Source organism: Pezoporus flaviventris, unplaced genomic scaffold (assembly GCF_033815535.1).
Source record: "Pezoporus flaviventris isolate CSIRO_AGI_PZ_B2104156 unplaced genomic scaffold, CSIRO_AGI_Pfla_v1 ptg000083l, whole genome shotgun sequence".
Taxonomy (NCBI): Eukaryota; Metazoa; Chordata; class Aves; order Psittaciformes; family Psittacidae; genus Pezoporus; species Pezoporus flaviventris.
Window position 1 is genome coordinate 8,391,760 of NW_026892631.1, and position 26,969 is coordinate 8,418,728.

A 26,969-nucleotide genomic window follows, 5' to 3' on the forward strand; every position below is an offset into this window, starting at 1 on the left:
GATTTTTTTCCGAGTGGCACTGACTGGCATATTTTCTTATTAGCAAATTGCAAATCCAGATCTGCACTAAACAAATAACAGTAAGTGGGATTTTCTGTCACTGTAAAGAACACAAATCAGAGCTGCACATCACGTTCTCACAGAGTTTCACCAAGAGCTGGAGACCTGTGTGCCCTCTGAGCATTTAAAAATGTCACCCTGCAGCACAGACAGAATAACGCTGAAATTCTTCACTATTTCCGATTAAAATGCATCCTCACAGCACCTCTGCTCACTGAATCTGCTTAGTTATTATGTGTGATGCTTTGATTGCGATGATAGGCAACCAACTGGGAAACAGCAGAGAAAGGTTAACATGGCAATGCCTTTAGGATCTTTAGCACTACCATTCCATAGTTAAAAATACAATGATAAAAATAAATCTAATAAATATATTTATTTCATTTTAGATTGCCACATCAATCCACTTTCCATCGAAGACTCGAGTCGATTGGCTATGCTGAAGGGACGCAAGAGGAAGATCATGGAATGGAAGGGACCTTAAAGATTGTAAGATGCTATGCTACTTCTACTGCTTGTTCTTCCCTGTAGTCCTTGTTGGTATTTTGTGTTTACCTCCTGCAATCCAGCTATAGAAGGAAAAAAAGGTGACTTTGTGGTAAACCATGGTCCAATAGCAACTGGTAACTGATGAATACCAGAACAGGGGCAAAATCCCTCCAGACAAGACAGAAGACGAAGTAAAGGCTGTAAATATCCTGCAAAAATTTGCTAAGCTGACCAAAAGTCCTTTGAGTTACACTTACATCCCAGGGTACTCCTGGATTTTTAAGGGGTGCTCTATCCATAGCAGACAAAAGCTCATTCAAAATGACACTTCGTACAAGGTTTTTCTCCAAGCCCTAAAAAGTTCTGACTTACCATAACTTAAAGTCACATTATTTTGCATTTTCAGAGTCTGCACCAATGTTTGGAGGCTTCTGCATTGCACGAGTTCTAACTGCAGTCTTTACTGGGGCTTCAGTATTGGGGAAAATGGTCTTACCAGCACAGACAAGTGACAAATCATTCCAATAAGCTTTTAGGTGGTTATTAAAAGGCACAAAGAGTAAGATGATGCTATGAAGGAGCAATTTCCACTCCTGGGGGGAAAGATAATGCCAGCTGAATAATGAAAACCAATATGCACAAAGCAAATCAAGGTTCAACAATTCAGATATAATTTTTCTCTTATTACTGTGATAATAATGTTCTCTGGTCATTGTTTAGGGACACTAAGGGGTTCAAAACTTTTATTAACTTTGGGGTTTTTTAATGTTATTTACTCTCAACTATTTCTCTTTTTCTTTATGAAACATTTTTATCACTGGCTCAGCAAACAGAGGCGAAGCCAGTTCATAATTCTTAACAACACAAGTGTAGTTGAGAGTCTTGGGGTGAGATTTTTCAAGTGACCCAGTATTGATGAGCTGCTCCTGGCACTGAAGTCAGAGGCCATTTCTCCATTTATCTCCAAAAGAAAAGTTAGGGGTACAAAAATAAAATCTCATGTCTAAGAAATCATGTAGTAAATTGTCCCAGAAAATCAAAAATGCCCCAGCAAAGAAGGCCTACCACAATATTTCATTCCAGCTGATTATGGTTTTGGTCTGTTAAGCTCGTGTGTAGGTTATATATTACAATTATTTCCCTTTTCACATTTAACCCAAGTTATCTACGAAATTAACAACTCTAAGCATGACTGAAATGACTGTCAGCCAATGGAACATGATCTTCTGACTTCATTTTCTGATCCAAGTCTCTGATTTCCTATGGTCCCATGTCTTGTGAGTTTAATATGAGTCTTCTAATAATTGAGAATACATTAAAAAGCCCATGTGCATAATTTCACTACCTGAAATTCACAGATGGACATTTGTGGACCTGCTTGAGTGAGTCCGGAGGAGGATCATGGAGATGCTCTGAGGGCTGGAGCGGCTCTGCTCTGGAGACAGGCTGAGAGAGCTGGGCTGGCTCAGCCTGGGGAAGAGAAGGCTCCTTAAGGGGAGACCTTAGAGCAGCTCCTAGTGCCTAAAAGGGTCGACTAGAAAGCCAGAGAGGTGCTTGTCCTGTAGGGACAGGACAAGGGAGAATGGTTTTAAACTTACAGAGGGGAGATTTAGATTAAAAATTAGGAAGAAATGGTGGCAAGACACCAGCATAGGTTCCCACAGCAGCTGTGCCTGCCCCTCCCAACTGAAACCAATCTGTGATTCTATGATTCAGTGGAGAAATGGCTAAAAAACCCCATGAACTCTTAGGAATACAGAAACAAATGGTGTTGCAGCTTCTCCTCCCCCAGATATAACTGACTTGTGTGATACCCAGGATCTGGCTTGTGGCATTTCAGTGTTGAGTGGTGGCAGTTTTACCCAAGTGACAAGCAGAAAGAATCCCAAGCTCATAGAATTACAAGTTTTCTGAGAAAGCACATGCATAGCAGTTTGCAACACCTCACTCACAGCATGACATTTACTGGTACTTGTAAGGCAGCACCAATCTACCTTTTCTGTTGATTTCAGGGGAATTCAGGATTTTCTTCCCCTTTTATTTCTCACTGGCTCTTCTCACTGACAGCCAACTTGGAGATTTAGTGCCTGCTTACTTATTACATCAAAAAGAGTCGCATCCCCAAATCACTGAGATTTGCCTGTCACTAGCACTGCTGAAAAACAGAAAGAAAACAGAAATCTAAAAATAACTTGTAGCAGTACAGAGGTTTATTATGAGAGTTTATTATTGGAGCAAGTAAAAAAAAAATAGGCGGGTGTTACTTGACATATCTTCTTTGCTATCCTTCCAATATAGCCCATAGTTTGAATTCTCCTTTCTGGAATGAACACTGAAGATATCCCTGCCTGTGGCAGGGGACTGGAACTAGATGAGCTTTAAAGTCCTTTCCATCACAAACCTTTCTATGATACTAAATAAGCAGTATTTCTACACCAAAAAAACCACTGCTTAGACAAACAATGAATTTCCAATGAACACATATGCAAACCTATGGGAATTACTGGGACTTCTGCTAGTGTATCTTCTCTAGGAAACAGCCTACTAGCCGCATGCTGGCTGCCTTTGCTTGTTATCTCTCTCGTTTTCTAGTAAGCTCACAAGATTTTGCAGGATCTGTAATGCCTGTTCAGGTTTAACTCAAATATGTATTGCTTGCATGATTATTTCATTCTTTTCATGCATGCAAACCTCTACGGCAATCGCCTTCTGTTGTTCAGAGCTTGTCCAGTATCAAATCCCGGGGCATCCCCCTGTTCAAAAGATGACACACTTTATTAGCTTTCATTTAACGTCTGCTGGTGCTGCAGACAGAGTCTTAAAAAAAATACATGATGTGATTAGCTCTGATTTTACCGATTGCCTGTTGCTGTGTGTTACTAACAGCAAATTTGATAAGCCTCGTCCAAGAAAGACTGCAAACACTGCACAAGAAACCTAGAAAGTGACTGCCACCCATAGACTAAAACTAACATAACACAAAAGATGTCTGTAAGCAGCTACAGGACCAAGAATAAGAAACCACATCAGGTAAGCAAGAAGAGCTAGCTTGCACAGGCTTTCATTCTTACTGCCATTTCTGTCATCGCATAGAAACCCAGTGGAACAGGAAACTAAACATCTTTGATATAATTTTACGAGGTTGCTAGTAGGGTCACTTCCAAGGTGAAAAAATACCCAAGTTTGACCTGCCCTAAAGCTGTAGTGTTAGATGAAAAAGGCATTTTTGAAAACACACAATGAATTCTACCTGAAAGGAGGATGGAGCCAGCAGGTGGTTGGTCCTTTCTCCCAAGGAACAAGGGATAGGACAAGAGAAAATGGCCTCAAGCTGCACCAGGGGACGTTTAGACTGGATATTGGGAACAATTTCTCCCCCAAAGGGCAGTCAGGCGTTGGAACAAGCTGCCCAGGGCAGTGGTGCAATTACTGACCCTGGAAGTGTTCAAAAACTGCATAGACAAGGCCCTCAGTGACATGGCTTAGGGGTGGCCTTAGCAGTGCTGAGGAACAGTTGGACTTGATGATCTTTAATGTCATTTCCAATGCCCGACCACCCTTTTGGGGAAGAAATTGTTCCTAATATCCAGTCTAAATTTGCCCTAGTGCAGCTCCAGGCCATTTCCTCTTGTCCTAGCACTTGTACATCTCTCCATGCTACAACCTTTACCCCTCTTGCTGACAAAAGCATGCAAGAAGGCAGTTAATCAGCTTTGGGGGGAAAAGAAAGTTATTTAATCCAAAATTTCCTGGCACTTTCACTGAGCACAAAACCTGAGTTTGAGAAAATCTACCTTGTAAAGATGAAAGCTAGAAGACAAGAAGGTACTCTACATCTCTGATGATAGCAGATACCATCAGTCGCACTAAGCTTTAAACTTTTATATAACACTGTTACTGCATCAGCAATAAAATTATTTTTGAGAGATATCCCATTTCAACATTTCAGGATACTTGCAAATGATGTACCACAGTAGGGAAAATTAAGGAAGGATGGTCTTAGTAGAAATATCCTGCCTAGGAGCAAGTGAAAAATCTGTAGAGAACAAACAGCTTCTCTTCGCTTGAAGTGACACGTGCAAAATGAGCTCTCCTCAATGAGGACTAGTGCATGTAATGTGTGAAAGTGTAGAATGACCTGCAACTCCTGGACTACCTAACATGCAGTCACTGGTTTCATTCTTCGTTTTGTCCCACACCAAGGCTCATGCCAAAGGATGATGTGTAGGTTCCCATTTGTGACCCAGTGTGTCTATGGACCCAACACTGTTGTGTCACCAAACGAAAGCAATCTACAGCGATTTTTAGTTGAGGCAGTAGCTGCCAGTAGAAGAAGCGTTCCTCTTTTTTTTCCCCAAAAGAAAAAAGCTAGGAGGGAAGAACTGGAATCTAGCACTGATGTAGATGATCCCTAGCTAGCAGACTTAAGGTTACCATCACAGCAACCATAGTGTGGATTGAGGAACCTGCCATATAGTTTTCAGGATGCTTTTCAAAACATTTAACAGCAATACAGAATACTAAAGAGGGACTCTCAATGATGGGAGGGAAAACATGTAATTACAATGATAAAGGAACATCTTTTGCATAGTTCCACTTCTTCTGGATCAGTAAAAATTACACCAAACATCACATGGCACATCAAGATTTTAATTCCTAGATCTGATACCTAAGGCAATTCTGCTTGTATTTCTCTCATTTAGGGCCTAGACAATTTGTATCAGTGTTTTCATCAGAAAGGGATCTTAAACGATAGTTGAGATTCAAACGTGCCCCAGGCTCTGCCCCTCCTGGAGGTAGGAAATACTAGAAGAAGAAGAAAAGTAAGAATAATGGGAAAGGTGTGTCAACTGATCTGGACTTTTTCTTCATGCTTTTGTTGGAAATCTAGTGCAAAGTGAGAACTGGAAAGAGAGAGATCCAATCCCCTTTGACAGGTACTAAGCCCATCATTCGCAGACAGCTAATATCCTGTGCAAGTTGAGCTGATGATCCCTGTACACTGTCCAGGTGACATATAATTCACTTCAGCAGAAGCATCTGGGACAAACACAACAATAAGTTTGGTTATGGGAACAACTCGTATAGTTTCAGTGCTTTTTGTTCTGCTTATGACCATGTTTAGTTTCACACTGCCTGTGCAAGTGCCATCATCTAGTGAATCTGATTCCCACACAGTGGGCTCCTCTGAACTGTGATGAACCTGAAGAAATACTTGTTCTACCAAAAGCTATATAGAGCAAACCAGAATAAAACAAAGACACATTTAAGGCACAATTCAGATATACATGCTGAAAATTGAAATAATATACTGAATATAACCACCATGGAATAGTCCCCTGTGAATTTCATGGGTACTTTAGCTTTCCATTTTCTCTTAATCCTTATTTGCAAACATCCCGTTATGAAACAAAGCCCAGAAATCCCCCCCCCCGTTAAGTTACCAGCAAACCAAAGAGAACTATGGGAACGTAAATTGGTATCTCCATTAAAGAATAGGATTTTCTTTTAAATTCTCAGCAGTCGCTTTCTTTGGTGATGTTATTTACTGACAAGTTAGCCTAGTGGAAATAGAGACTCTAAAAAAAACACTTCTCACTGGAGAGTAGTTCTACTGCCAGGAACGCCATCCTCTGTGTGCTCATATAGACAACTCCATCCTATCACATCCAGTGCTTGTCCCAGTAGAGGGGATTACCAACTGGGTAATCAGTTCTATGTTTGGCAAAAATGTCTGTTGTTTAAATATTGCATGGATCCCTTGTAAAATTTAGTTTTTCCCTTGCCACAGCACTGCACCATTTGCTTTCTAGCTGGCCAAACTGAATTATAACTAAGAGAGGACAGCTTGAATTGCACACCAGTGAGGGTGCAGAGGTGCAATTCAGAAGCTTTACTTTGGGTATCAAGGAGGAAAGCCTGCCCGAAACAACTGCAGAGAGTTGCAGTGTTGTGCAAATGGGGCATTACTTCATCAATTCCTGCAATGTATTTCTCCTGTTACATTTTAAAGCCAACAGTGATATGAGTCCAAACAAAGTGTTGTCAACTGTGTTAGCCTTTTGCCATTGCAGTGCTGCCTCCTGTATGAACAGATAATCCTTGAGGTACCAGCAACCACACTGTATTTGTGGAAATAACAATCTCTGCAATTTCAATATGCTTGATCGTACTTGCAGGCACAAGTGAAAATCAACTGTAGTAGCCAGGAAAGTAAGCATTTCATATTCCATATGAAATACATTCAAAAAATGGGAAGTGGGATTATACACATCTGTTATAGACACAACAGTTCACACAATGATCGTTTTAAGGCAACTGCACCAGCAAGTCTTGCTTCTGCAACAGAAAACATGTTGAGTTTGTAAGTGAACCAAATGAGATGTTCAGATTTATCTCAGAAACAAGATTTTGCTCACATTTGGATTATTCTAACCGCTCTACTATTGCAAGATCACATGTCTTCAAAACACATTAAACCCAAGCTGAAAGGGACCACTTGTTCTGTATGCAAAGTGTTTCATTTCTGCTTGCACAAATCTTCAAGTAATAAAGACAGAGAAAGGAAACGGCAGAGAGGGCTTGGGGTAGGAGAAGCAGCACTGAGAAGGCAAAGGTGAAAATCTGCAGATTAGTAGCGGTGTCTGAACTAGTGATGATGACTGGTGCAAATGCAGAGTTGTTTCCCCACACATACAGTGGTGTAATTGGATCAGCTCTGATAAAAGGACTGAAGAACTGGGAGCCTGCTCATATCATACTCCCCAACACAGCAATGGAAAGACAGGGACCTGCTGGAATGAGTCCAGAGGAGGCCATGGAGATGCTCTGAGGGCTGGAGCAACTCCGCTATGGAGACAGGCTGAGAGAGCTGGGCTTTGTTCAGCCTGGAGACGAGAAGGCTCCGAGAAGACCTTATATAACAGCCTTCCAAAACCTGAAGGGGCTAACAAAATATCTGGAGTGGGGCTTTTGAGAAGGGCCTGTAGGGACAGGACAAGGGGGAATGGCTTTAACCTGACAGAGGGGAGATTGAGATGAGACATTGGGAAGAAATTCTTCCCTGGGAGGGTGCTGAGGCCGTGGCACAGGTTGCCTAGAGAAGCTGCGGCTGCCCCATCCCTGGCAGTGTTCAAGGCCAGGTTGGACAGGGCTTGGATCAACCTGGTCTAGTGGAAGGTGTCCCTGCCCATGGCAGGGGGTTGGAACTGGATAAGCTTTAAGGTCTCTTCCAACCCAAATCAGTCTGGGATTCTATGACCGCACTTTCAGAAAGGAGCTCATGTCATTTTAGAGACCTTTAAAAAGAATTTTTATGATCTATTAAAGACCACTTTTTTTTAAAAAAAGAAGTTCTGTCTGGAAACAAAGACTTTTACAGAAACCTACCCAGAGCTGAGGCAATCCTCTGGAGGCAAGTCCCCAGTGCGACCACTCCTCAGTTCATTTACCCAGCATGACATGCAGGTTTTGGAGTATCGCGAGAGCAATAACCTCAGTCTTTTGGGCAGAGATGCCTTATCTGCTTAACAGCAAGGATAGGTGTCTGAGGTTTTCCTCATCTGTAAGATTGGCAGAGCTGAATACCAGTTATATTGGGAGGCTGGAAACAGGAAAGGGAATGGGTGAAGTTCAGGGCTGCAAAACAGTCCCCTCTGAGAGCAAGCCCACAAATAGAACAATTTCCCATGATAGCATTTGTGATACACCATGAATAAGACAGGTTATATATCAATCCCATCATACCTTTACAGGAAACATTTTGTTTTCATGGTACATTTAGCTAATACCAAATTATAACTGAGCTCATGATAATAATACTACCTATTATGCAAATATATTCATTATGATTCATGGTATTACAATAGGTAGTAAATGAATTGATAATTACATGACACTTAAAATAAATAGGATAACACTTTGTAAAATCACAGCCAAGTGTTACTTTTTACAACACATTATGTTCATATCCTACTCTTACAAGAGAATGCAAGAGGTCTGGTATCAGAGTGGCAATGCAGTATCTGCAACAAATTGACTGCAGTGTGCTTTCTCTTTATTAGTAAGGAAGCGCTACTGTGTGTTCTAGATGCAATGAAGATATTTAATTAGAAAGCTACCTAATGTACTCTTGATGTCTTATCATCCAGCTGTTGACTACAGGGAACTGCACAGGATATTCCACTTAACATGAACTAGATGACTTTTTGCCCCTCTGAGATGGTAACTACATTCCTGCAGAATGCTCCGTATAGCTCTCTATAGCACAGGCATTGTTACAAACAGTATCAGCTAAAAAGCAGAATAAAATTAAGCTCTTCCTGGATTTCAGAAAAGGCTACAGAGGTTAATTACTAACCCTCCTATCTAAATGGCATGAATTTGGAGACTGAAATGGAATTGGTGGTGTGGAAGATGTGTTTTTAATCAAGGGATGATGTACAACTGGATCTACAACTCCACTAAACCCCTGACAAATCAGGAAATACGACTAGGGAGAGGAAAGATGTTGCATCTTTTCCTAAATAGCAAAATCTGGGCCAGCAACAAATTTTATTTCATTTCTTTGGGGGACCAAAACAAGGAATGCCAAAATAAATGCACCAAACAAATCCACCACTGCAGCAGCGAGGCAGAGAGAATGCTAAAGGAGATTTCAACACTTCAGATAACTGAAGAACTTCACCTTCTAGCCCAGTGAAGCTTGCTGCTTTTGCAAGTGTAGCCCATATATTTAACTTAAGAACATGCTACATTTAGCTGGACAAAATCAAAACCCATCATCTCCTCAACGACAGAATTTCTTTGTCTCGTTTCCCATACCTGTTGCTAAGCGCTTGGGCAGGCTTTGAAGGATTTTAAATCATTGTCACTCCTACTGTTAGAAAAGTCAATATTAAAACTATCCTGTTCCTAACAGAACAAGAAGCATCACAGATACCAAATCAGACCCTCAATGAGAGCTAATTCCTGTAACTTCTTTATAGCTAAACTTCCCACAGCCTTTCTCACTGATTAGTGCCATTGCACATGCAAAGACATACAACAGCCCAGATTTTTTACAGGAAAAGAAACAAAACAGAGCAAGTTTGTGGCCCTCGCTGTTTCTGAGGTTAATTTACCCACAGGACCTGCAACAGTGTAAATATTTTGTCAAGCTTTCTGTTCATTTTGCAGCCCTCAGCAGTTTTAAATGACTAGCGTGCCCTGGCAGTTTCATACAGTTTTTAATTGGGTTCAGATCCCTCTCCCTTCTATGTGTAGGTGAAGCACCACCCTTCTGGTGCTTTAATAAAGATCATCACTGTTGATTTCCCATATGGCCATCTTAAATGGCTGAAGAAAGACAACTAAACTGGCAATCAGAAAGCAATCAGTGGAGGTTAGTACAGCATCTGTCTTTTCCTTGGGTGTAAGTGTGGCGTTTAAAGAGATACCACCAAGCCAAACTCAGCCCCAATTAAATACTTTATGAAAGAGAGCAATGTCAGGGCTAATACGAGATAGTTAGAAATTTTTAGGAAATAATTACATGGGAAAGCACTTTTTAAAGTAAACAAGGACTGCCCTGGTTTGCCACTTCAGGACTGCAACACCTCACTGGTGGGTGAAAAACTGACAGTGAAACTTGTCAGAAACTGATGGAAAAGGGCAGCAAAATGGCCTGGTTGCGTTCAGCAGCTGAAGTCATAGAATCCAAGAATTATTTATGTTGGAAAAGACCTTCAAGATCATCAAGTCCAACTGTTCCCCCAGCACTGCCAAGGCCACCACTAACCCATGTCACTTAAGGGCCTCATCTACACGGTTTGTGAACACTTCCAGGGACGGTGATTCCAGCACTGCCCTGGGCAGCCTGTTCCAATGCCTGGCTGCCCTTTGAGGAAGAAATTGTTCCTCATATCCAGCCTAAACCTCCCCTAGTGCAGCTTGAAGTGTTTCTTCTTGTCCTATCACTTCTTCCTTGGGAGAAGCCACCTCCTGGCTCCATTCTCCTGTCAGGTAGTTGTAGAGAGATAAAGGCAGACAGATGTCAAGCATAAGCCAGATCACAAGTAGAAAGGGTAAATCAGATTTTAAAATTCTTTCTCCATGTCATTTAAGGAGTTAGCAACATAAATAAGGGTATTTTAATATCCATTTCAATCCTTGTGAATTACTTCAAGATGCCAACGTTTTGTTACTGAAATCTCATCACTTATCCCGGAAGGACTGACCTTGCAGACACAGCCCTCAGCAGAATTAAGAGTTGAGCTGTACAAGTCAGAGAGAAGAGCTCCAGAGGGGAGCTCTTGCTCTCTATAGTCACCAACCAAAATTGACTAATATGCAGAAAAAGGAGAAGGGGAAAGGGAGTGTGTGTGTGGAACAGTCCTATTTTGTTCAAACTTGCAGAAGCTATTTGGGTCTAACCCCTCATAATGCCAAAGGAGCAGCTTCATAACCTCCATACAAACTACAGTTCTCTAACAAACACAATTTCACAGAGACATTCAAAGAAAATAATATAGAATTCTCATGGAAAGGTCACATGTATTTGGTTTTTATAGATGCGGATTATGTAACAGCTGGGAAATCGATATTGCTCATTTCCGAATTCCTATGAACACTGTGCTTTAAAAGCTTCAGTCAACAGGTTAATGTTAACGGCTTTCTTTTCTGCCTAAAACAAGTAGGAGGCAGAAGGAAAATGGAGAAGAAACTGAGTAAGGCAAAATATAGAGTACAACATGGACAGGAAGGCAAGGGGAATGAAGCAAAACCATATAATAGCATCACAAGCATAACACAGAGAAGAAAATAATCAAGTTGCAAACAAGGGTCTACATAGTATCTGCTGAAGCCAACTCCACATATGATCAATATTCTTCTGTATTTAATTCTATATATAACATACACTTTGCAAATAGACATCTATTTGAAAAGTAGAACTGCATTAGCTTGGAAAGGAAAGACACTTAAATTAACACACACTAAGGTATTAAAGAGTCACATGGAGTATCTAAAATGAATGTGGGAGCTTCCCACACCCATTGCACCTTGCAAGCCATAACCTCCATAAATCCCAGGGCTTTTCAGGACCTGGAAAGATGGGCAAAGAAGCAAAGATCAGTGCAACTGCTAATAACACAGAGACTAAATTAAAAATCTGAGAGAAAAACATTTCTGTTTCAGCTCACTCCAAAAGTAAGATATGTGGTTTACTTAGAGATGTCTTCATGGTCCTGACAGTATTCAGGTAATACCTCACATATAGGGGGCCTACAAGAAATCTTGGAAAGAGGCTTTTGAAAAGCACCGGTAGGGACAGGACAAGGGGAATGGCTTTAACCTCACAAAGGGGGGACTGAGATGAGACATTAGGAAGAAATTCTTCCCTGTGACAGTGGTGAGGCCCTGACACAGGGTGCCCAGAGAAGCAGTGGCTGCCCCATCCCTGGCAGTGTTCAAGGCCAGGTTGGATGTAGCTTGGAGAACCTGGTCTAGTGGAAGATGTCCCTGCCTATGGGTCAGGTCCCTGCCAGCTTAAGGTCCCTTCCAACCCAAACCAGTCTGGGATTCTATAATAAGTACATTAGAGATTTCTTCTCTTCATGTAATTTGACAAAATACCAATGTAAAGCGAAGTAATACACATCCTGGTAGAAGGTAGTCAGAGAACTTGGAGTAAACACATGCAACTCCCACCATGCTGGTCCTTAGCAAAAATTATCTAAAAAAGTTTTAGGAGCATGAAGCTCTCTTCCCATTCCTGGACATCTTTACAACAGCATCAAAGGTTTGTCCCATGCAACCACAGACAAGGACATGAAAACAGACTTTTTCTGTGACATCCATAGTCTTATGTATGCTGTTCAAAGCTTCCACCTGAGATGTATATGCTAATACAAAGAGGTAATTAAGGAAGAATTAAATTAAGCTTTATAGAAGGTGATGATACTGGCAGTAGAGCAGCAAACTACAGCACTGCAAACAACCTAACATAAAGAGCATTTGGAGCTTACTGCAATGAACCTACTGCCTTATCTTGTGATGCTGCCACCGAAAGTGAAACAGGAAGGGCTGCGCGAGCAGCCATTCTGGAAAGCCCAGAATGGAAGAACCTTCATGAAAGGGAAGCCTAAGCCATTTTCATAGAATCCCGGACTAGTTTGGGTTGGAAGGGACCTTAAAGCTCATCCAGTTCCAACCCCCTGACACAGGCAGGGACACCTTCGACTAGAACAGGTTGCTCCAAGCCACATCCACCCTGACTATTTGGATAACTAACACAGCCAGAAACAATTACCAGAATTGAAACTGATGAGCCTTTATGCCCCACCAGAGGCAGGGAGGTGACCATGGTGGGAAGGCCAAGTAGGCAGTGCTATGCCTGAAGGAAGCTGTGTAAACACTCAAGTGACAGTCAAGATTTGGCCATGTTACCGAGTACAAACATTTAAGGCAAGAAAAAAGAACAGCAGGCTAAAGGCAAAGCAGAAATAAGTCTGAAGAATGGAAAACGCAGAGGGATTTCTTTCCACACAAACTACAATTCTGGCGAGAAGGATTTACAGAAAACTTAATTACTCTCATGAGATGCCTGGACTAGGTGGGATATTCTCTCCTTTCAGTCTAAGATAATGAATGGAAGCTGGAGTCACCCTAGTGTGTTTATTAGGCTGTTGCTGTAGACAAGCATAACGCACAAGCAACTCTACCAGGCCATTTCTGTGATCTTTGTGCATTTTTCTTTAAAGTTTGTATTCATTTCCCCAAAATCAGGATACAGTTTTACTGCAAGCAAGTAACTACTAAGAGGTGGAAGAGTGTAAAGTGAATGCATTCTATAATATTAGTCATTTATCATTTATATGAAGTGTGTAATTGCTGAAAACTGCTAACAGATTGCAGGTCATTAAGGTCAAAATGCGTACTTCCCACACCATTTGAGGAGAACAACTCATGATGTTTATGCATAATATCCTCATTTGAAGATTAAGAACAAGATACAGCTGCCAATATAAAGCACCGTCTCCCCAGTCTCTTCAAAGGAGCAATGCTGATTTACAGGAGCTGCTGTTTCACTGAATAAAATATTCCTACTGAGATCTCAGGTTTTTGTCACTGGAGAAAACACCCCCTCAGCCATTTCTTTCACAATCCTACTTCATAAACACTACAGGCAAAGGTAACCAGGTTTAAGGCACCCAGAATGGCATCAGGGAGCGCACACAACTCCCAGTCCCTGTAGAACAGTGGATATCCCTGTCACAACCATCAGTAAAAGTTTTGACATCTCCTCCTACTTGGCAGGGGAAGGCATGGCCACCAGCGTTTTAACAGCTTGAGGGCATGCAGTGCCTTGTGGGGTCATGGAGCTGTCAGACACCCAGCAATCAATCACCTAGAGCCCAAGACCTCAAGATGGTCTTGATGCTTTGGCTCAATCTCTTGCAGGCAGTAAAGATGAGGTGCTGTCTCCTCAAAGCAGATCCTCACTGTGATGTGATGTGACAGCAGCATGCCCAAGCACATCTGAACTAGAGTGTTACCAGATATCAGTGGTGGGCTTGTCACCAGAACCAGCATCCAAATCCCAAATGGGGATAGTACGTATTTAGCTGCACTGCCAATGGTTACCCAGGTAGCTCAGCTCTGGGCTTTCACCAGAGACCTACACTGAGACAGAGCATTTGCATTTTATTTTGCTCTGACAGTGGAGCTATGTAGTGTTTTCTTTCATCTCCAGAATGTGTATAAACATAAATCTCCCGTGTAAAAACAAACCAAAACAAAAAGGAAGAAAAAAGAAGAAGTAAAAAGAAAAAGAAAAAAGGATGAACCCTGTCTCCTGTTGTAAATAACTTCCTAAGGCTGCTGACATTTTCAAGCGCTTGCAAACAGCAAGAAAGGGAACAGTTAATGTATCCAGCATATTTTATTTGAAACTGGGGGGGGGGGGAAGACATTTTAAAGATAGTTATTGTGGCTTCCTTCAAAGATATCAAACAATTAAATACTGAAACCAGCTATGCACATTCATGCAGACACAAACTAAAGATGTTCTCTGCAGGACATTCAGCTGCTACTGGTTAGAGACATATTAAAAAACAAGAGGTAGTAAGCAACAACTGCATTCAGCTTTGGAGCCCCAACACAAAAGGGATGAGAAGCTGTTCATCGCTGACATGGACAGTGGGATTGAGTGCGCCCTCAGCAAGTTTGTCGATGACGCCAAACTCTGTGGTTTGGTTGATACGCTGGAGGGAAGGAATGCCATCCAGAGGGACCTTGACACACTTGTGAGGTGGACAGATGCCAACATCATGAAGTTTAACCATGACAAGTGCAAGGTCCTACACCTAGGTAGAAGCAATCCTAGGCACAGCTACAGGTTGGACAGAGAAGAGATTCAGAGCAGCCCTGTGGAGAAGGACTTCGGGGTGCTGGTTGATGAGAAATCGAACATGAACAGGCAGTGTGCGCTTGCAGCCCAGAAAGCCAGCTGCATCCTGGGCTGCATCAAGAGGACCGTGACCAGCAGGTCGAAGGAGATGATCCTGCCCCTCTACTCCGCTCTTGTGAAACCTCACCTGGAGTATTGTGTGCAGTTCTGGTGTCCTCAACATAGAAAGGACATGGAACTGTCAAGTCCAGAGAAAGGCCCTGAGGATGATCAGGGGACTGGAGCACCTCCTGTATGAAGATAGGCTGAGAAAGTTGGGGCTGTTCAGCCTTCAGAAGAGAAGGCTGCGTGGAGACCTCATAGCAGCCTTCCAGTATCTGAAGGGGGCTTATAGGGATTCTGGGGAGGGACTCTTCATTAGGGACTATAGTGATAGGACAAAGGGTAATGGTTTCAAACTTAAACAGGGGAAGTTTAGACTGGATATAAGGAGGACATTCTTTCCTGTTAGCGTGGTGAGGCACTGGAATGGGTGGCCCAGGGAGGTTGTGAATGCTCCATCCAGTGTTCAAGACCAGGTTGGATGAGGCCTTGGGTGATATGGTTTAGTGTGAGGCGCCCCTGCCAATGGCAGGGGGTTGGAACTTGATGATCTTAAGGTCCTTTCCAACCCTAACTATTCTATGATTCTATGAGTCCAGAGGAAGCCACGGAGATGCTCTGAGAGCAGCTCTGCTCTGGAGACAGGCTGAGAGAGCTGGGCTTGGTCAGCCTGGAGAAGAGAAGGTTCCTTAAGGGGAGACCTTAGAGCAGCTTCCAGTGCCTAAAGGGACCAACAAAAAATCTGGAGAGGGGCTTTTGATAAGGCCCTGTAGGGACAGGACAAGGGGGAATGGCTTTAGACTGCCAGAGGGAAGATTGAGATGAGACATTAGGAAGAAATTCTTCCCTGTGAAGGGGCTGAGGCACTGGCCCAGGGTGCCCAGAGAAGCTGTGGCTGCCCCATCCCTGGCAGTGTTCAAGGCCAGGTTGGATGTGGCTTGGAGCAACCTGCTCTAGTGGAAGATGTCCCTGCCCATGGCAGGGGGATGGAACTGGATGAGCTTTAAGTTCCCTTCCAACCCAAACCAGTCTGGGAGTCTATGAGACTGAGTAGAGCAGTGACACCAGTCTCAAATTCAGGGACACAATTAGTCCTTGCAGATTTCCATCAGCTTTCTGACTCTCCCGACTGAAAACTATGGCACAGGGTAACATTTTTCTATTACATTTTTGGTTCAGTTCATCTCAGCAGATATTACCATTGATACTAACATTATTCACACAAAACTACAGCTTAAAAGGTAAATATTAAAAATAACTAAGTGATTTGCTGAGCAGTTTTTTTGGTTTGTATGCATCTGCTCTGTTTTTATCTCTGTGATTGCTCCTGGAGCCCCCTTCAGAACAATTACCTGCTTTACATTAGTGGCCTTTTACTTTAGTTTAAAGAGGGGGACAAGTAAGACAAAAGCCCAAGAATACCCCTGCAGTTGCTGTTTTGATTAATTAAGAGTGTGAATAACCACCCAGGATCAGCAAGACTGAGTCTTCCCACATTAAAAGCAGGCAGCAAAGCAACAGAGCATCAAGGATCCCAGAGCATTTCACTAACACTCCCTAATGCCACTACAAGAAGAATAAAGACATCCCTTTTTCAAATGTTTTGACTCTTTGGAGACTCAGTCTCCAAGCTACTTGTGGCTACACTGCTCTTCCAACTGCAAGGCAGTGCTACTGCCATACTTTTGTTTTCTGCTCATCTGATTATTCACCCATAGCTATCTCCTTGCTCAAAACACCAGATCCTGAGCTTCCAGGAGCTGGGACCAGCTTTGCGTATATCAGTCACTCAATGGTCCAATGTAGCAGGGCTTTAGACATTCCCCAACACCAAAGATGATAATATTGATAATTTTTCCTACTGCCTAGATGTGATGGTAACAGTTGTATTAGAACTATGTATGTACAGTAGACAGAGACAGACTGACCTTTAGTCTTTGCAAGGTCTTCACAAACAGGCATGTACACTGGAATGTGAGGCTCTTGCAAATATCAGTTTCACTGGACTGGAATTGGACTACAAAATCAGTGCATCCTGGATAGACTTGTTCTAGTTTCACTGTCTTTACTGATTTATGCTGAGGCATTTCACCTTTACAGTGATACTGTTCCATTTACTCCCAAATCTCATTTTTGTCTTATTTAATGACCATCTCAAGCAATTCCTTTCTGTATTTCTCACCTAATTCATACTTGACCTTTTCCAGATTTCCTTCCTTACAGCAATAAGCACACTTCAAAAGGTTTAGCAATCAAAGCAAATAAGCTCCCAGGAGATTTTCCTGTGTTCCTAAACTTAGTTTCATTTACCCAAGCCTAATAAAGGGAGCATCCAATATCCCAGACAAAGCTTCTCTTCTTTCTCAATGGCATTCTCCATCATACAATTAGGATAACTGGTCAAAACCAAAAAAGTCACTGCCTGTACCTGGTATCCAGAACTTCCCTACTGAGGCCCACAGGTACCCTCTCACTCCTTCCAGCTTCTCAGCTCCAAGTTGAGAGTCAAAGCACAGTCTAGTGTTGACAGGGTGCTTCTGTGCTCTACAGTAGTTGTTCTCCAAGTACAGTTAAGAAGTAGGTGTCATGCACATACTGGACATGTAAGATATGACACAATAATAATCACTGAAGCAAAGAAAATTCAGAAATTCAGAGAACATCAAATACAGTTCTTTAGTTCACAATATAGCTATGTATATACGTTCAGGGGGATTCAGCAGTTTGGTGGTAACACGTAGCAAGATCCTACCATTATTTAATTAGAGCACACTTGCACAGCCAAATACCACCCCTGTGACCCACAACAGGTAACATGCTGCAAGGGGCACGAATAGAATATGGCTGCAGAATACTATTGACTCCTTTGCAGCAAGTCTCTATTATTCAACAGATGCAAATAACTACCGAAATACAATACCATCTCTGTGCTTACCATTGAGAAATGTGAAACAGTCAAATGCTTTCAGACAATGGGATCTTATTTTGGTGGTCCTTGATCTTACTTCAGAGCTTAGGTTCTTGCAAGGAATAGCTTGCTCTCAAAAGTCAACTACAGCCCAGTAATGAGAACAACCATCTATAGGAACATGTTAACCATCTTTAATTCCAACACTGCAAAGAAAGTGCTTCTGCTTCCTAGGTTAAAGAGTTCATATCTGTATATGATATATTACAAACACAACAGTCCATTAGAAGAAAGCTGTTGCCTCATTCAATGCCCTGATTGTAGACTACAGAGTATTTCTGTTCATCTGTCACCGCAGAGCTACTAAAGAAACCTGAATTCATTGTATGCCATCTTTTCTGCCTTCCATCAGTTATAGCAATAGAAATTAAAAGGCATTTTCTTATCATAAATGAGGCTCAATGCATTAATTTTACAGGATTCTTGAAGACGGCAACCAAACCTATGGAGAGCCTGAACAAGAAAAAAAATCATCTGCCAGAAAGTATACAGCAAGGACTGAAAACTAGAAAAGGAATGAGTGCTGATTAAACAGCAAGGCAGAGCTGCTGAAGAGTTACCAAAGCTAAAATCACGCAAAAGTAATCATACTAAGTCCAGATGAGTGCTGCACACCTCACTGGAGCCCAACAGCTGGTGTTCTAGCCCACAGTCAGATATTCTATAAAACTGTCCTCACATGAATAAGTATGTGCAATGGCTGTCTCTCACACAGAGCAAGCACTGTCTGGGGAGCAGGCATGAAATCCTGAAATACCACACCAACAAAATACAAACAGAGGAGCTTGAGGGCTTTGAGGACTGAATTCCACTTGCCTTGCTGTTTGTGGATGCCTTCACTGGGGGTCACTGTGGTCATCAGCTCTTGACTAGTTTTCCCTTTCAACGAGCAACAGATCTTGCATTGCTGGTTTGGGATGATACTGCATTACAGTGCAGGCACGGGCAGGAAAAATTAGAGTGATCTGGGTTCAGAGTGTGATTCCAGCTTCACAATTTGGCATGCCTGGCCATGAACATGGAATCCATGGTTATCAAACAGCTCTGGACAAGGGTCAGGGATCTGAGGGGATAATTCAGTCATGAATTCTTAAGAGAGCGGAAACTCCACCTCCTATCATACAGGCAGTGTGTTAAAACATGAACAACCCTGGTCTTCTACAACAAGGGGTATTATGGCATGAGCTTCTCTGAACTGGAAGTATAACCTACTGAAGACATTCAAATAACTTTATTAAGGTAGTTGAAGATTCTTAATCAAAAGCATGCTCCAAAAATCACTGTGTTTCCATTTCCAGACCTTCCCACCCCAACACATGATTCCTGTGAGCACTACTCGTAAGGTTGTTGTCATTTGTAGCTATTTATAACAAAACCCTGTAAACTAAAATCTTTTCACACTTGGACATGTTGCTACAGTATGCTCTGAGATTTGAAGTTACAGGATCGTCTCCTGATCTCAATTCTCCAGGCTGTAAAGCCACTTCCATCTGCTGCAGTGAACAGTGATAAGGGCCCCCCCAGAGGTGCTGTAGTAAGTCAGCATAAGGGGAAATTTTTAGCTGGCACCTGTTGTTTCATCCAAGGCAGACATATGGCTACTGAATGCACAGAATAGAGGTTACAGAGTATGATTGTTTGATGTTTCTCAACCCTAATCATCCAAGACTGTTTGCATCCCAGAGATTATTGGACCCAACTCATCTTCAAAATTTTAGAAGCCAGCAAAAATAATGCCCCAGTATACCACACACGACAGCATATGCCTCAACTAAGTTACTTGCTTCGAGTAGGCTTCTACACATGTCAACTAGCAATTTTCTCCTTTCTCCTTGCCCGGTACTCCCCTCAATTAAAACTAAAGCAGAGATACAAAAGAAATACTATATCTTCTCATTTCATGCATAAAGACATAAAAGGTCTCTGGGGATGTCTGCAGCTCCCACAGTCAAAGGCATACCTAGCAGTACGAATGTACCACCTTTTCACTGCATTCAGACATTGCACAAGGAAAACATTCCTGAAGAGCAGTACTTCAAGAAATAGAAGGTTTCTGCATTTGTTTTCACAGAAAGGAATTAAAATGTTACGAAGTACGAAGGAACATCAGGAAAAGAAAAAAGCTGAGAAACAACACCATGGCTCTTCAAAAAAGATTGTCCATGGTGCCTTAGAAGTCTTACTAACTGAAGAGCAGAAGCAGATTTATTCCTGAAGTTATACTTTATTTTATTCTTCCTCCATCATTTTTAACACTCTCACATGACTTTAGAAATATAGTTACACTCTTCCCTTTCACATTGTGGACTGATCCAGTCAAAAGAAATAAGAATGAAGAGGTTACAGAGACCATTTTTTCAGGCGCTAAATATTTTCAGATTACAATTCAGGCTGTGAGACAGACTGTCAGATGGGTGACTACTTCCTTTTCATGTGAATAGAAACCCTCAAACTGAATTGCTGGAGTGAAAACTGAACTGCAGCTTTTGCACATTTTATGGCAGTTATGCTTAAGTAATTTAGCTTGAAAAAGTCATGAAAATAAAATACTACATACACACTACAGCTGCAGATACATACTCATGTATGAACCCTCTGTACATGTGGTTTTAGATCCTATGCGAAGAAGCAAAAATTCAGTGGAGTAATTGCATACAAGGAAGTCTTTCAGGAGCTCTTTTCCAATCTATGTAAAGTTTGGCTCACAGAGAACTTGACCTTTGGGGGAAAACTCTTCATAGCTTGAGGGGGAGAGATTTCTCACCGATTTTGAAGGCTACAATATAAACCACTTGGACTCCAACCAACAGATCCCTACCATCTCCTTCTCAGCTATTCAAAGAAAGAAAAAGAATTCAGAATCATAGAATAGTTTGGGTTGGAAAGGACCCTAAGCTCATCTAGGTCCAAGCCCCTTGCCATCATAAGGGATGCCTCACCCTAAACCATGCCACCCAAGGCTCTGTCCAACCTGGCCTTGAACACTGACAGAGATGGAGCATTTACCACTTCCTTCCTTGATCCTCTCTGAAAGTACAATTCAGCAACAAAACTCTCAGAAGTGGTGGCTTGGTGACAGACTCAAAAAGTGAGGTCAACAGCCTTGTGAAGACATCATCAAAAGGGATTGTGGGAGCAAAGAGCAAACAGAAGGTTTTAGAGAATCGTATGTCCTCCAGACCTATCCATAAGCAGGACAAACAGAGCTCTCAACTAAGTACTCATTTTCAAAGAAAACAGTATTTCAGTGGGGCTTCCTAATGTAAAATTATCAAATTACAGAAAACTTGTAATATTACGCAAAAATCTTCCATGATTAAATAACAGACCAAGGAAACAAAAACAACCTGAGGACATAACACTGATTTTACTGCTGACATCAGGGATCGGGGCAGAATTCCAAGAGCAGCTTGCTCAGAGCTACTGCAGATGAACAGCATTAGCTTCCAATATCTTCCTTTCTACTATGGCTCTCAATTTAGTTACTTAAGCTGTGAAAAAGCAATTGACTATGAATTCTGTAAATATAGGTTTATGTACTTCATATTTTACCTACAAAAGGTATGTGCCCCTGGAAGACGCTTACTGTGCTTGCTATTTTCTCTAAGACCTTTCACTTCTATAGGAGAAGAGAATATACTTACCTAGGAGGATGATGAGCACTTTCATTACAGACAGAACTGGTGGCAGGTTAAGGCTCCATGCATTTACTTACTAGAGAGTCTTTGAGAAACACTCCCTCACTGGTACATTGGCTGCTAAACAACTGCTTGAAGTACTGGCCCTCTCAATACAGTCCTACGGATGGTTGTCAAATGTGTAATGTTGTAGTGAATTCAGTTTCGTTTCAAAAAAGACATGCCACCTAAAAAAAACATGCCTAGTACAAGAAAACAGGGCCTTTTCTAAAAAAGTTTTACTTACTTGGTATCTACTTCCTTAACATTCTGACTAGCTGCCGTGTAGATGGATTTCCTGCATTAAATTAACTCCACCTTTTGTGCACTGAGAACTGAGAAAGAAAGAAGTAAGAAGCACTTTCATTTCATCACCAGGCAAATGGGGAAAAGCTACATTAGAAAGATGATTACAAAGACCACAGGCACAATGTGAACCTGTATTAATATTTCAAAAAAAATCTGCTTTAATTTTCCTCATTAAACCCAAAGCAATTTAGTGCAGTTTAATTCCATCCACAATCCAAATAGCCGGGAAAACTTTTTATAGTATCTTTTTAATGGCCCATGTAACCTAAATTTTTTTCTTGTATCTGCATTCACTCCCTTTCAGTGTTTTGTATTGTCTATTTCTTTAAGTCATTCTTTATAAGCAGAGTCCTACAGTCTAATTTTTGTATTTAATAATTTTAATGTACACTATTGTTATCTTAAAAGAACCATCTTTGATGCATCCAATACATTTTCCTAATTCTGCTTTTCCTATATGCCTTTTCAATACAGCTTCTTAATTATTAATACCTATATCAGTATGTATACACATACACCTATATCTACTCCCAGTGTATGTTTCCACTCCACCATGGGAAGAGAGGAGCAGATGATTCTGAATTGGTTAATGGTCTTTTAGTCACTTTTCCCACTGTTCATTTTCTCATCATTTTCTTTCCTTACACATCCTGTTCAACCTCTGCCTTCTGCAGAAACCTCTTCCCTTTTTTCATTTTCTCTCATTCATTTTCCCCACTGTTGGACTGCTCCAGCAACTGCTATAAGTCTATACAGACAAGAACTCCTCAAGGAGGTAGATGGTCGTTAGGACTGCTTTAGTCTGCACAACTGTTCATTGCTTGGCAGTGGGTTTATAGGGTACAAGAGCAGCTGTCACAACACACAGCACTAGTACAGAGGCTACAAGGGACAGCTGATGCATTATGCAAGAAACTGCTACTGGCCAGGATACTGGAATATTAATGATGGTCTAGGTGAGCTTAGAAAGAAGTGGATAAACCCAGTTCAAACCTTGCCCCCCCCCCCAAACTGAATGGGTCTTTAGAGAAGATGCCACACACACTCTCAGATCCACATTTCTGCAGCACACTGAGTCAAGGACACAAGTCAGTCTGAAGGCTGATCTGGCTTTTATCAGTCTCCGGTCGTGCAAACAGCACTGCCATCGCACCGTGGGACCATGAGATCTGCCTGTTTCTACAGAGACCACTGAGCAAGGCACATCCCAGACCCATTTCCTTGAGCTATGCTCTCTTAAGGCCTCCCCACAACCGCAGCACAGAAGTCAATCAGTACTTTGGAAGCAGCATAAAAAATAGCATTTCTCATTTCAAACAAACCAGCCGGCTGTCTAAAGGACAGACGATAAAAGCATGCGATGAGGCAAGGAGATGAGAAGAATAATCTTCTTGGACCTTTTATTCTGAAGTAATAATTTTTCCTGTCTCCCCCTTCATCAGAATCAAAATAGCTGCACAGTTTAGATGGCAATTGCTCTCATGAGTTCAAAAAACTAGTGAACAAACCACCATTAATCTCAGTACTTCTCATTTGTTATTAAGATAACACTGAAGTTCCTAGAATTGGCGTATTATATCATAGTGTAGAGTCCTGAGCACATTAGCATCAAAACAGCATTGGCTTTTTCTGCCTCTTTTAAACATCACTCAGACTGAAATTAGATGAAGCTTGTAAATACTGGTCAGAGCCACAAGCCTGAGAAATACTTAAAGAAACTGGTGTTCACCTAGCATTCACAAACTTTCCACAGCTTCCCAGAAACAGTGTTGATCTTTATTTAAAAACTCTTCTTTATAGCAAGGACAGCTATCTATTTCAGACATATGTACAGTTAACCGGTTTGTGTCTGAAGAGAACTATAGGAAGAAGCCTTGTTTCAATAGTTAGTGCTATCTCACTGCATTAACATGCATGGGGAAACAATCAGCAACCTCACCAAAGGTGTCCCCCCGCCACTTTGCTCTCATTTTGATGTTCCCTCAACAGCCTTCCTGCTTCATTTAAAAGTAATGGAAAAACGAAAGCAGAGATCAGCAGCAGGCTTGGAATCCAGATGTTCAAGGGATTGATTCAGCAGACCATCACTAAACATTGCAAAAAAGTCTTGTTCAGCCTAATGGGCAAGGGACCAGGGAGCTTCAAGAGGAATAGGAGTAAGTGAAGTCTCCTCATCACAAAGACTGAACCCAGCAACTCCATACATTTCAAGGCAGCAGCCACTGACTGTGCCAAGGGACAATGGCCATTAACTACTGGCCTTGTTTGAACTCCTACTGGCAGGCAACAAGTAGCTTTAAGAGAAGGGCAATAAGCTACATACTGTGCCTCAGAGGTCACCAAACATACATTTAATGTATTTATCACCTGCATGTCCTATACTGCACACATACACATACTAAATATTTGACGCTTGCTCTTCAAAGGTGTTCCATGACTTATTCCCTCACTCCTCTTCTAGAAACCATGAATAGACACAGGACAGACAGCTAGCAAACACTGTCAGTACAGAAGTAACACCAAACCTAGGGTCTACAAACACACACTCAAGCTCTTCTGTAGTACTGCAGTATTTGAGCTGAACATCTAGAAGACTTTCCAATCTTCTTTCAGTGAAATCTTTTCAATGCCACTGAGCTAATCCGGGAATGAAAGCCCAGTTCTGCAACAGAGCACTTCTAGCACATTCTTTACTTAACAGTTCACTGTGCCAAAAGTTTGTAGGTAATTGACTTGCTACGTTAGCAATTACCTTCTTGGGTATAGCTGAGTATTCCTTCTGATGTAATTAAACCTGTTGAGTTGAGGAGACTAATCTAAGCCTTTATAAAATAATGTAAGATCAGAACCTCTTAAATTTTCATTTAACCTGGTTTTGTAGATTCTGAGATTTCCAATCAGATCTTAATTTCTGACTCTGTTTGGACTTTAGCCTTAATCTTAAGTGCCAGTAGTTAAATACATTTCACTTGAAAAAGATGTATGAACAAAGCTTCTGTCATTGCCTGGTACTTTATTAAAGACACAAGAAGGAATTTCTCCAACGTGCAACTGAAGAGAGAAGAAAGACAACTTCAAAACATCATAGGCCTACTTCCAGACAGCAAACCATACAGATGAAGACTCAGGTGTAAGGAAACAGTTCTTTTTACTGATATTTTACCAAGCCTACCGTAAATACAAGATATGAAGCACTGCCTGTGCAAGATACAATCAGAAGACCGAGCAAGAGACATTTCAAATTTAGGCTTATATAATTAAATCCAGACTTGCATATCTGTGATCCCTGCCTCCATCTGTCTCAGTAAATGCATCTCTGAAATCACAATCAACATGTAAAATTTGTAGCAATCAGGCAACTATATGTAAGGCAGACAACACAGAATCCTTGTAAGAAGCCACTTCAAATACGTTCTGTCAGCCAAACCACTGACCCCAGAAGGAAGATACTTTGGCTTCCCTTCTACTTGTCCACTCCAAAGTGCAATTTGAAAGGAAACCCTGAAAATCCCTCTTCAGCCTATACAAGCAGAACTAGCTCTTCTGTCTCTTCTCGCACCATGCTTCATTCCCCAAGAAGTCCAACTTCAAAGCACCCAATCATCCACACACAGGACATGAACCATTTAACTTACCATGGCAGAGTCCATGAGCTGGGAGATCTACTGCATTCCTATATGGGAGGAAGAAATGAAAAGCACGTTAAGTGCACTGCAACAAAAGATTTCTTCATGAATTTTAATAATGTCATTAAAATTATTAATTAGCCGCAAACATTAAGCAACCTGATAATAGCTGAAGATGTCCTTGCTCACTGCAGGGGGTTGGATTAGATTACCTTTGAAGGTCCCTTCCAACCCTAACTATTCTATGATTCTATTCCATCATTCAGGTTAATTGCATTAGATCTTTCTCATTTCCATGAGTAGTTACAGAAGGAGATTTCTAGACCAAGGTGGCATATAAAAATTGATCTTAAACACTTAAAAACAGTAGCAATGATACTGCCCTACTTTTTAAAGCCAAATTCACATCCCTGTCACAAGACAAGAAAAAACATAATGGCCCCAACCCCGCTTCTGAAGCCCTGGACATGAGCCAGTATTCGCACAGCCGATACAAGCTGTCAGCCCCACCAGTGCCAGTGGATCTCTGCCAGTTTGTGTCAGCTACGATCTACTCCAGTATCCTTGCTATTTTGTGTTAAGGATTTTGTTGTTTACCTATATGGTATCTAATAGAGGTCATCGCTGAATACACACAAAAGAACTTAAAAGAGTCTAAATGCAGCCCTATTTAATACCCCTTGCGTTTGCTGCTCCCTGCCCTAATGGGGCTGCAATTTCATCTTCCATCCACCTAAAGAATCAAGCCATTCTAACCAGCCAAAAAAAAATGCCTAGTTCTTTGTATTTACTGCTATAAGGCATTTTAGCATAGTCCAGCATCACTGGTGTTTGTTTAGATCATACCAGCAAGGATCAATCCTCTCCAGCAATAAGCAACAATCTAGTTGGCAAAAGCCTAGTATATCGTAGCGATTCTCACATACTTTTTGTGCTACACATATGTTACCACAGATAAGGGATGGGCAGTTTTCCAGATCTGATGACAATCTGCCATGCCATCTACTTAAAATGTCCTAAACCAGTCCTCGACTTAGCAAAGCACTTCAAACATCATTATTATCCTAAGGTGTCTTTTCACACATAAAGCCACTCTGGGGCATTTTGAGGAGATACTTCCTCTTTAGAAAAGATTACTTAAGCCCAAAATCCACTACAGAAATGTAGCAGTCATGCAGGGAAACTTTTACTTGGACAGGCCCATGAATTTGTAAGTGAAATCATTTTTCTTTCCTTCTTCCCTAAACGTACCAACTCCTTTTATCCTAAAACTTCAGGGGAGACGGGGAGAAAAGGGGGAAAAAAAAGCCAAGTCAGATGAGCTCTTCACCTTTTCCTGATGAAGACAA

General features: G+C 41.5%; 1 long non-coding RNA gene across 1 annotated transcript in view; it reads right to left on the bottom strand.

Annotated features, from left to right (window-relative positions):
- LOC133280455 (uncharacterized) overlaps positions 1 to 26,969 on the bottom strand; it is a 182,164-nt gene that overhangs the window by 99,433 nt on the left and 55,762 nt on the right. Inside the window, exon 2 of the long non-coding RNA XR_009747173.1 lies at positions 25,630 to 25,667. This is a non-coding gene — a long non-coding RNA (uncharacterized LOC133280455). The remainder of the gene's footprint in view (positions 1 to 25,629; positions 25,668 to 26,969) is intronic.